The sequence below is a fragment of the Elephas maximus genome, chromosome X, assembly GCF_024166365.1.
Source record: "Elephas maximus indicus isolate mEleMax1 chromosome X, mEleMax1 primary haplotype, whole genome shotgun sequence".
Lineage (NCBI taxonomy): Eukaryota > Metazoa > Chordata > Mammalia > Proboscidea > Elephantidae > Elephas > Elephas maximus.
In genome coordinates, this window is record NC_064846.1 from 115,687,713 (window position 1) to 115,699,887 (window position 12,175).

At 38.7% G+C, this 12,175-nt stretch overlaps 1 pseudogene; it reads right to left on the bottom strand.

Moving 5' to 3' along the window:
- Window positions 1–323: 323 nt before the first annotated feature.
- Window positions 324–11,967, bottom strand: LOC126068775 (peptidyl-prolyl cis-trans isomerase-like 1; annotated as a pseudogene).
- Window positions 11,968–12,175: the final 208 nt, after the last annotated feature.

Here is a 12,175-nt window from a genome sequence, read left to right on the forward strand (position 1 = left end):
TTGTTCCAAGTGTATCATAGCAGACACACACAAGAAGGAGCAGTATGGGTCATTTGCAGTGGATGTAACCTGTGCCTGAACATGTCTGAGCATTTCCGTAAATGCTCTGTCAACTTCGATGCCAGGGAAAAAGAAGCATCCTATTAAAATATAAAATACACTTCCATCTCTAACTCACCCAAGACCCCAGGCTTCCTCAACTCCATGATTTGCAAGGCCAAAATGAAGTTTACAGTTATATGTAGTTATAGGTCTGGAAGCTGGCTCCCTGGGGCCATCTCAGAGGACCCAAAGACCTGGGTGTACCCAGAAAGGCAGCAAGTCTACTTAGAAGGGTATGTCTTGATGATCTTCACATTGTCCACAGGGCAGTCCTGAGAGTTTGTTTCCACCATTCCCACTCGATTCAGCATTCCTATACCCCAGCACATGAGGCCAAAAATGGTGTGTTTACTGTCAAGCCTGGGTGGGAGCCAGGGTCACAAAGAACTGGCTATTGTTTGTGTCTGGCTCTGCACTGGCTACTGTGAGAATTCCGGCACCTGTGAATTTCAAGTCTGGATGAAGTTCATCTTCAAACTGCTTGCCGAAGATAGATGGGCCACCTCGACCTGTTCCTGTTGGGTCACCTCCTTGGATCATGAAGTCTTTGATGACCCTGTAGAATTTGGTGCCATTGTAATAACCTCAACCAGGCAACTCAGCAAAGTTCTTACAGGTCTTCGGAGCATGCTTCCAGTACAGCTCCAGCACAATGATTCCCATGCTGGTGTCCAGGTATACACGTTAGGTGGCTGCCAGGAGTCTGGGGGGATCGCAGCCGTAAAGAAACGAGCGGGATCCCTCTCCAGCAATTGCTTGCTATTTCCGGCGTCGATTCACTATCTGCCTAGGATTTCAACAATTTTATTGATCTCGTAATGAGACCAACTTTGGTTTTATCGATTTTCTGCATTCCCCCCTTTTTTGTTTTATTGAATTCTGCTCTTATTATTATTTCCTTCTTCTGCATATCTTGGGCTTTATTTGGTCTTCTTTCTAGTTTATTTTGTCAGAAGCTGAAGTCATTGATTTGATATCTTTCTACTTTTACAAAATAGGCATTTTAATGCTATAAAGTTTCCCCTAAGCACTGCTTTAGTTTCATCCCGCAAATATTGATAATGTTGTTTTTCATTTCTCTTAAGTTGAAAATTATTTCTAATTTCCCTTTTTATTTCTTCTTTGACAAAATAGTCATTTAGAAGTGTGGTATTTTGTTTCCGAATGTTTACATATTTTCCAAATACCCTTTAAAATTTATTTCTAATTTAATTCCACTGTATTGAGAGAAAATGCTTTGCATGATGTGAATCTTTTAAGTTTATGGAGATTTGCTTTATGGTTCAGACTATGGTTGTATTAGTTTCCTAGGGCTGTTATAATAAATTGTCAAAAGCTTGGTGGTGAGGAGGGGGCCAAGATGGGTGACTAGGTAGACGCTACCTCGGATCCCTCTTGCAACAAAGACTCTGAAAAACAAGTGAATCGATCACATACATGACAATCTATGAATCCTGAACAACAGACACAGATTTAAAGACTTGACCTGAGAGACAGAGACAGAGAATGAACAACTACGGGGAAGCAGCGACTGTTTTCGGAGCCTGGAGCCAGCGTCCCAGTCAGGCGGCTTCATTAACATTGGAATTTCCTGAGACAGAGGGAGAATGGCTCTGGCTCCGCGGCTTTGCTCCCCCCCCCCTTTTTTTTTTGGTCTTTTCCTAACCCATTCTTCCGGCCTGAGAGAAGCAACCACAAAAAGCCCAGGGACCAAAAATCCATCCCTAATTGGACTAAAAACACAGAACCAGCTCCAGCCAAGCATATATGATCCAAATCTCCGGCTTTCATCCTTACAGGGAAGAAGGCGGCTGGTATAATGCAAAGGAAGTTCTGATAGGGATCTGACTGCATTTTTTTTAGCGGATTTACTGGAAAAACAAGTTTCCCAGGTCTGATACCTCTGCTTACTCAACAGAGCCCTAACTGACTCACAACAGGGAACTGAGGGCTGAAGCTCCCCTCAGACCACCTAGCTCTTGCCTTAGGGGTCTAAGGAGGGTGACACCTACCAATCAGTAGGGGTACTTGCATTGGGGGCCTAAGGTACAGCTGCAGAGCCCTCCCACCAAGGTGCTATAGGAATAGAGACACACCTACCTCATTGACACTTGGGGGAAGCCTGTCAGCATCCTGCTCCCCCTGGAGTGTGAACCCCAGCTGCTAATAGAATCTGGTGCACACAACTATCACCACTACTTCTCAAGGTGGATAGGTGTTAGAGTGCAACACACACTGATGACCCAAAATCAGATTCTACTCAAGAATAGTGAAGAGACTCAGGCATATATATCTGGCAACAGCCCAAACCAGCTGGTAATAGGTCATAAGTAAGTTAAGGGCTACAACAAACAAGACAGCACAATCTAGTAGCCCATCCACGTATATTGCAAGAAAACAAAACAAGATAAGACTCAGTGAGCAATTATAGAGTAAATCACTACTATATCTTAGTGATGACTCAGAGACAGCAGTCGATAGCAAACCACATAAAGAAGCAGGCCATGACAGCTTCTACAACCCCCCAAACAAAAGAATCAAAATCTTTCCCAAATGAAGATACAATCCTGGAATTGCCAGATGCAGAATATAAAAAACTAATTTACAGAATGCTTCAAGACATCAGGGATGACCTCAGAAATGAAATAAGGCAAACTGCATAAAAAGCCAAGGAACACAGTGATAAAACAGTTGAAGAACTCAAAAAGATTATTCAAGAACATAGTGGAAAAATTAATAAGTTACAAGAATCCATAGAGAGACAGCATTCAGAAATCCAAAAGATTAACAATAAAATTACAGAATTAGACAATGCAAAAGGAAGTCAGAGGAGCAGACGCGAGCAATTAGAATGCAGAGTGGGAAATCTGGAGGACCAGGGAATTAACACCAACATTAAAAAAAAAACTAATTTTATTTAACATAGCTGAAAAAAATCAGATAAAAGAATTAAAAAAAAAGAAGAAACCCTAAGAATCGTGTGGGACTCTATCAAGAAGGATAACTTGCGTGTGATTGGAGTCCCAGAACAGGGAGGGAGGACAGAAAACACAGAGAAAATAGTTGAAGATCTGCTGACAGAAAAGTTCCCTGACATCATGAAAGACGAAAGGATATCTATCCAAGATGCTCATCGAACCCCATTTAAGATTGATCCAAAAAGAAAAACACCAAGACATATTATCATCAAACTTGCCAAAACCAAAGATAAAGAGAAAATTTTAAAAGCAGCCAGGGAGAAAAGAAAGGTCTCCTTCAAGGGAGAATCAATAAGAATAAGTTCAGACTACTCAGCAGAAACTGTGCAGGCAAGAAGGCAATGGGATGACATATACAGAGCACTGAAGGAGAAAAACTGCCAGCCAAGGATCATATATCCAGCAAAACTCTCTCTGAAATATGAAGGCGAAATTAAGATATTTACAGATAAACACAAGCTTAGAGAATTTGCAAAAACCAAACAAAAGCTACAAGAAATACTAAAGGAAATTGTTTGGTCAGAAAACCAATAATATCAGATACCAGCACAACACAAGGTCACAGAACACAACATCCTGATATCAACTCAAATAGGGAAATCACAAAAACAAATTAAGATTAATTAAAAAAAATGCGCAAAACAGGGAATCATTGAAGTCAATACGTAAAAGATCACAATAATCAAAAAGAGGAACTAAATACAGGTGGCATAGAACTGCCATATGGAGAGGGACACAAGGCGATATAGGACAATACAAGTCAGGCTTTTACTTAGAAAAATAGGGGTAAATATTAAGGTAACCACAAAGAGGTATAACAACTCCATAACTCAAAATAAAAGCCAAGAAAAACATAACAACTCAACAAACATAAAGTCAAATACTATGAAAATGAGGATCTCACAATTTACAAAGAAAAACGTCTCAGCACAAAAAAGTAAGTGGAAAAATGAAATTGTCAACAACACACATAAAAACGCATCAAAATGACAACACTAAACACTTAAAAAATTACTTATCTATAATTACGCTGAATGTAAATGGACTAAATGCACCAATAAAGAGACAGAGAGTCTTGGACTGGATAAAGAAACACGATCCGTCTATATGCTGCCTACAAGAGACACACCTTAGACTTAGAGACACAAACAAACTAAAACTCAAAGGATGGAAAAAAATATATCAAGCAAACAATAAGCAAAAACGAAGAGGAGTAGCAATATTATTTTCTGACAAAATAGACTTTAAACTTAAATCCACCACAAAGGATAAAGAAGGACACTACATAATAATAAAAGGGGCAATTGATCAGGAAGATATATCCATATTAAATATTTATGCACCCAATGACAGGGCTGCAAGATACATAAAAGAAATTTTAACAGAACTGAAAAGTGAGATAGACACCTCCACAATTATAGTAGGAGACTTCAACACACCACTTTCAGAGAAGGACAGGACATCCAGTAAGAAGCTCAATAGAGACACAGAAGACCTAATTACAACAATCAACCAACTTGACCTCATTGACTTATACGGAACTCTCCACCCAACTGCTGCAAAGTATACCTTTTCTTCTAGCGCACGTGGAACGTTCTCTAGAATAGACCACATATTAGGTCATAAAACAAACCTTTGCAGAATCCAAAACATTGAAATATTACAAAGCATCTTCTCAGACCACAAGGCAATAAAACTAGAAATCAATAACAGAAAAACTAGGGAAAAGAAATCAAATACTTGGAAACTGAACAATACCCTGCTGAAAAAACACTGGGTTATAGAAGACATTAAGGAGGGAATAAGGAAATTCATAGAATGCAACAAGAAAGAAAATACTTCCTATCAAAACCTCTGGGACACAGCAAAAGCAGTGCTCAGAGGCCAATTTATATCAATAAATGCACACATACAAAAAGAAGAAAGAGCCAAAATCAGAGAACTGTCCCTACAACTTGAAAAAATAGAAAGTGAGCAACAAAAGAATCCATCAGGCACCAGAAGAAAACAAATCATAAAAATTAGAGCTGAACTAAATGAATTAGAGAACAGAAAAACAATTGGAAGAATTAACAAAGCCAAAAGCTGGTTCTTTGACAAAATTAACAAAATTGATAAACCATTGGCCAGACTGACTAAAGAAAAACAGGAAAGGAAACAAATAACCCGAAAAAGAAACGAGAAGGGCCACATCACAACAGACCCAACTGAAATTAAAAGAATCATATCAGATTCTTAAGAAAAATTGTACTCTAACAAATTTGCAAACCTAGAAGAAATGGATGAATTCCTGGAAAAACACTACCTACCTAAACTAACACAATCAGAAGTAGAACAACTAAATAGACCCATAACAAAAAAAAAGAGATTGAAACGGTAATCAAAAAACTCCCACCAAAAAAAAGCCCTGGCCCGGATGGCTATACTGCAGAGTTCTACCAAACTTTCAGAGAAGAGTTAACACCACTGCTACTAAAGGTATTTCAAAGCATAGAAAATGATGGAATACTACCCAACTCATTCTACCAAGCTACCATCTCCCTGATACCAAACCAGGTAAAGACATCACAAAAAAAGAAAATTACAGACCTATATCCCTCATGAACATAGATGCAAAAATCCTCAACAAAATTCTAGCCAATAGAATTCAACAACATATCAAAAAAATAATCCACCACGACCAAGTGGGATTTATACCAGGTATGCAAGGCTGGTTTAATATTAGAAAAACCATTAATGTAATCCACCATATAAATAAAACAAAAGACAAAAACCACATGATCTTATCAATTGATGCAGAAAAGGCATTTGACAAAGTCCAACACCCATTTATAATAAAAACTCTCACCAAAATAGGAATTGAAAGAAAATTCCTCAACATAATAAAGGGCATCTATGCAAAGCCAACAGCCAATATCACTCTAAATGGAGAGAACCTGAAAGCATTTCCCCTGAGAACGGGAACCAGACAAGGATGCCCTTTATCACCGCTCTTATTCAACATTGTGCTAGAAGTCCTAGCCAGAGCAATTAGGCCAGACAAAGAAATAAAGGGCATCCGGATTGGCAAGGAGGAAGTAAAGTTATCTCTATTTGCAGATGACATGATCTTATACACAGAAAACCCTGAGGAATCCTCCAGAAAACTACTGAAACTAATAGAAGAGTTTGGCAGAGTCTCAGGTTATAAGATAAACATACAAAAATCACTTGGATTCCTCTACATCAACAAAAAGAACATCGAAGAGGAAATCACCAAATCAATACCATTCACAGTAGCCCCCAAGAAGATAAAATACTTAGGAATAAATCTTACCAAGGATGTAAAAGACCTATACAAAGAAAACTACAAAGCTCTACTACAAGAAATTAAAAAGGACATACTTAAGTGGAAAAACATACCTTGCTCATGGATAGGAAGACTTAACATAGTAAAAATGCCTCCTATTCTACCAAAAGCCATCTATACATACAATGTACTTCCGGTCCAAATTCCAATGTCATTTTTTTAAGGTGATAGAGAAACAAATCACCAACTTCATATGGAAGGGAAAGAAGCCTCGGATAAGCAAAGCATTACTGAAAAAGAAGAAGAAAGTGGGAGGCCTCGCTCTACCTGATTTCAGAACCTATTATACAGCCACAGTAGTCAAAACAGCCTGGTACTGGTACAACAACAGGCACATAGACCAGTGGAACAGAATTGAGAACCCAGATATAAATCCATCCACATATGAGCAGCTGATATTTCACAAAGGCCCAGTGTCAGTTAATTGGGGAAAAGATAGTCTTTTTAACAAATGGTGCTGGCAGAACTGGATATCCACTTGCAAAAAAACGAACAAGGACCCATACCTCACACCATGCACAAAAACTAACTCCAAGTGGATCAAAGACCTAAATATAAAGACTAAAACGATAAAGATCATGGAAGAAAAAATAGGGACAACCTTAGGAGCCCTAATACAAGGCATAAACAGAATACAAAACATTACCAAAAATGACGAAGAGAAACCAGATAACTGGGAGCTCCTAAAAATCAAACACCTATGCTCATCTAAAGACTTCACCAAAAGAGTAAAAAGACCACCTACAGACTGGGAAAGAATTTTCAGCTATGACATCTCCGACCAGCGCCTGATCTCTAAAATCTATACGATTCTGTCAAAACTCAACCACAAAAAGACAAACAACCCAATCAAGAAGTGGGCAAAGGATATGAACACACACTTCACTAAAGAGGATATTCAGGCAGCTAACAGATACATGAGAAAATGCTCTCGATCATTAGCCATTAGAGAAATGCAAATTAAAACTACGATGAGATTCCATCTCACTCCAACAAGGCTGGCATTAATCCAAAAAACACAAAATAATAAATGTTGGAGAGGCTGCGGAGAGATTGGAACTCTTATGCACTGCTGGTGGGAATGTCAAATGGTACAACCACTTTGGAAATCTATCTGGCATTATCTTAAACAGTTAGAAATAGAACTACCATACAACCCAGAAATCCCACTCCTCGGAATATACCCTAGAGAAATAAGAGCCTTCACACAAACAGATATATGCACACCCATGTTTATTGCAGCTCTGTTTACAATAGCAAAAAGCTGGAAGCAACCAAGGTGTCCATCAACGGATGAATGGTTCAATAAATTGTGGTATATTCACACAATGGAATACTACGCATCGATAAAGAACAGTGACGAATCTGTGAAACATTTCGTAACATGGAGGAACCTAGAAGGCATTATGCTGAGTGAAATTAGTCAGAGGCAAAAGGACAAATATTGTATAAGACCACTATTATAAGGTCTTGAGAAACAGTATAAACTGAGAAGAACACATACTTTTGTGGTTACGTGAGGGGGGTGGGAGGGGGGTGGGAGGGAGGGTGGGAGAGGGTTTTTTACTGATTAGTTAGTAGCTAAGAACTGCTTTAGGTGAAGGGAAGGACAATAGTCAATACATGGAAGGTCAGCTCAGCTGGACTGGACCAAAAGCAAAGAAGTTTCCAGGATAAACTGAATGCTTCAAAGGTCAGCGGAGCAAGGGCGGGGGTTTGGGGACCATGGTTTAAGGGGACTTCTAAGTCAATTGGCAAAATAATTCTATTATGAAAACATTCTGCATCCCACTTTGAAATGTGGCGTCTGGGGTCTTAAATGCTAACAAGCGGCCATCTAAGATGCATCAATTGGTCTCAACCTACCTGGAGCAAAGGAGAATGAAGAACACCAAGGTCACACGATAACTAAGAGCCCAAGAGACAGAAAGGGCCACACGAACCAGAGACTACATCATCCTGAGACCAGAAGAACCAGTTGGTGCCAGGCCACAATCGATGACTGCCCTGACAGGGAGCACAACAGAGAATCCCTGAGGGAGCAGGAGGTCAGTGGGATGCAGACCCCAAATTCTCATAAAAAGACCAGACTTAGTGGTCTGACTGAGACTAGAGGAATCCCAGCGGTCATGGTCCCCAAACCTTCTGTTGGCCCAGGACAGGAACCATTCCCGAAGACAACTCATCAGACATGAAAGGGACTGGACAGTGGGTAGGAGAGAGATGCTGGTGAAGAGTGAGCTAATTATATCAGGTGGACACTTGAGACTGTGTTGGCATCTCCTGCCTGGAGGGGGGATGGGAGGATAGAGAGAGAGGGAAGCTGGCAAAATTGTCACGAAAGGAGAGACTGGAAGGGCTGACTCATTAGGGGGAGAGCAAGTGGGAGTACGGAGTAAGGTGTATATAAACTTATATGTGACAGTCTGACTTGATTTGTAAACGTTCACTTGAAGCTTAATAAGAGTTAATAATAAAAAAAAAAGCTTGGTGGCTTAAAACAGCAGAAATTTATCCTCTCACAGTTTTGGAGGCCAGAAGTCTGAAATCAAGGTGTCAGCAAGGCTGGTTCCTTCTGGAGCCTCTGAGAGAGAATCCGTTACATGCCTCTCCTAGCTTCTGGTGGCTGCCAGTAATCTCTGGTGTTCTTTGGCTTGTAGATGCACCACTCCTATCTCTACCTCTGCCTTCACACCACCTTCCCCTCTGTGTCTTTATGTCTCAAATCTCCTTTTGCCTTTCTCTTATAGGGACACCTGTCATTGGAACTAGGGCCTACCCTCAATCCAGAATGATCTCATTTCAAGATATTTAACTTAATTACATATGCAAAGACCCTTGTGATGGTTAAGATTGTGGGTCAACTTGGCTGGGCCATGATTCTCAGTGTTTTGGCAGTTGTATAATGTTGTGATCACTTCCCTGTTGAGATTTGATATGGGATCACCTCCATGATGGGATCTGCTGTGAGTAGCAAATCAGTTGAAAGGGAGTTTCCTTGGGCATGTGGCCTGCATTCAGTATAAGTGGATGTTCTGGCTTTTGCCTGCTCTGGATTCTGCAGCTGGCTCCTGTTTTTGTGACCTCCCGTTCTTGGGAGTAGAGCTAGCAGCTTACCTGCAATCTTGCCTGCCAAGTCTTGGGGTTTGTTGATGTTCACAGCCTGTAAGCAAGAGCCCTACTCTCTGACCTGCCGATCTTTGGTTTACCAGCCCCTGCAGCTATGTGAATCAGAAGTCTCTATCCTTATCCACGGACTTTGGACTTCCCAGCCTCCACAACCATGTGAGCCATTTCCTTGAAATAAATCTCTGTCTCTATATATTTATACACTTTACTGGTTTTGCTTCTCTAGAGAACCCAGTCTGAGACAACCTTTTTTCCAAATAAGGTCACATTCACAGGTTCTGGGGGTTAAAACTTGAACATATATTTTTTGGAGCCACTATTCAACCAACTACAATGGTCTATCTTGGTAACTGTTCTGTGTGCAATAGTATAGAAAAGAGTATCCATTCTGCTGTTGTTGGGTCGCATGTTCTATAAACGCCAGTTGGGTAAGTTTGGTTGATAGTGTTGCTAAAATCTTTTATATTCTTACTGATTTTTTTTTGTCTACTTGTCCTATTGATTACTGAGAAAAGCATGTTAAATTCTTCAATTATAATTATGAATTTTTCTGCTTCTCCTATCAGATCTGTAAGTTTTTGCTTAATATATACTCAAACTGTTATTAGGTACATAAATATTCAGAATTATTATGCCCTCCTGATGAATTATTATTATTTTATGATAATGTTATAAAATAGTCTTCTTTATCCCTGGTAACATTCTTTGCTCTGAAATCTACTTTCTCTGACATTAATGCAACCACTACAACTTTCTTTTTATTGGTGTTTGCTTAGTATATTTTTCCCATCTTTTTACTTTTTTTCTTTAGAAAAACTTTATTGAGGTACAATTTACATACTATAATATGCACTCATTTTACGTGTAGTTTGATGAGTTTTGACTAACATATACATCTGTCTAAACACCATCATGAGAGATCAAACATTTTCATCACCACAAAAAGTTCCCTCATTTATTTTTTAAATAACAGCTTTATTGAGGTAGAATTCACCTTTCAAAAATGTTTACTTTCATAAAAAATATATATAACAGAATGTTTTCTATTCTAACCATTTTAAGCGGACAATTTAGTGACACTAATTACATTCACAATGTTGTGCAACCATCACCACTATTCATTTCCAAAAGTTTTCATCACCCCAAAGAGAAACTCAGTACCCCTTAAGCAATAACTCCTTGTTCCTCCATCTCCCTCAGCCTCTAGTAACTACCAATAAACTTTTGTCTCTACACATTTGCCTATTATGTATATTTCATATAAGTGAAATCATACAATATTCATCCTTTTGTGTCTCATTTGTTTAACTCAGCATAATGTTTTCAAGGTTCATCCATGCTGTACTATGTATCAGAACTCCATTTCTCTTTATGGCTGAATAATGTTCTATTGTATATACATGCCACATTTTGTTCATCCATTCATCTGTTGATGAACACTTGGGTTGTTTCCACCTTTTGAATACTGTGAATAATGCTGCTATGAACATTGGTGTACAAATATTTGTTTGAGTCCTTGCTTTCAATTATTTTGGGTATATACCTAGGAGTGGAATTCCTGGGTCATATGGTAAATCTAAGTTTAACTTTTTGAGGAACCACCAAACTGTTTTCCACAACAGCTGCACTGTTTTACATTCCCACCACCAACACACGAGGGTTCCAATTTCTTTGTTTGCCAACAGTTGTTATTTTCTATTTTTCTGGTAATAGCCGTTTTAGTAGATGTGAAGTGTTATCTCATTGTGGTTTTGATTTGCATCTCCCTATGATATTGATATTGAGCATCTTTTCATATGCTTGTTGGGTATTTATATACTTGGAGAAATAGCTATTCTATATACCTGTTCTGGGAGAAATATCTATTCAAGTCATTGGCCCATTTTTTAATCGGGCTGTTTGTCTTTTTGTTGTTGAATTATAGGAGTTCTTTATATTTTTTGGATCCTAAACCTTTATCAGATATATAGTCACCAAGTATTTTCTCCTATTCTGTAGGTCGTTTCTTCACTTTCTTGATAAAGTCCTTTGATGCACAAAAGTTTTAAATTTTGATTAAGTCCAGTTTACCTATTTTTTCTTCTGTTGCTTGTGCTTTTGGTGTCATATCACAAGTTACCCTTTAAAGTGTACATCTCAATGGCTTTTTAGTATATGCACATTTACCGTATTGTACAACAATCACCACAATCATTTTTAGAACATTTTCATCACCCCCTCAAGGACTGCATACACATTAGCAGTCATTCCTCTTTCCCCTTCACCCCAATGTTAAGCAACCACTAATCTACCATCTGTCTGTATAAACGTGCCTATTCTGGAAATTTCATATGAGTGGAATCATACACTATGTGGTCTTTTATGATTGCCTTCTGTCACTCAGGATAATATTTACCAACATTGATCCATGTTGTAGCATGTATCAGTACTTTACTCTTTTTGTTGCCGAATAATATTTCATTGTATTGTATTTCATTCAATAATATTCATGAAATATTATTGGCCATTTGTATTTTTTCTTTGAAGAAACTTCTATTCGGATCCTTTGCCCATTCTTTAAAATTTATTGTGCTTTAAGTGAAAGTTTACAAATCAAGGCAGTCTCTCATACAAAAAC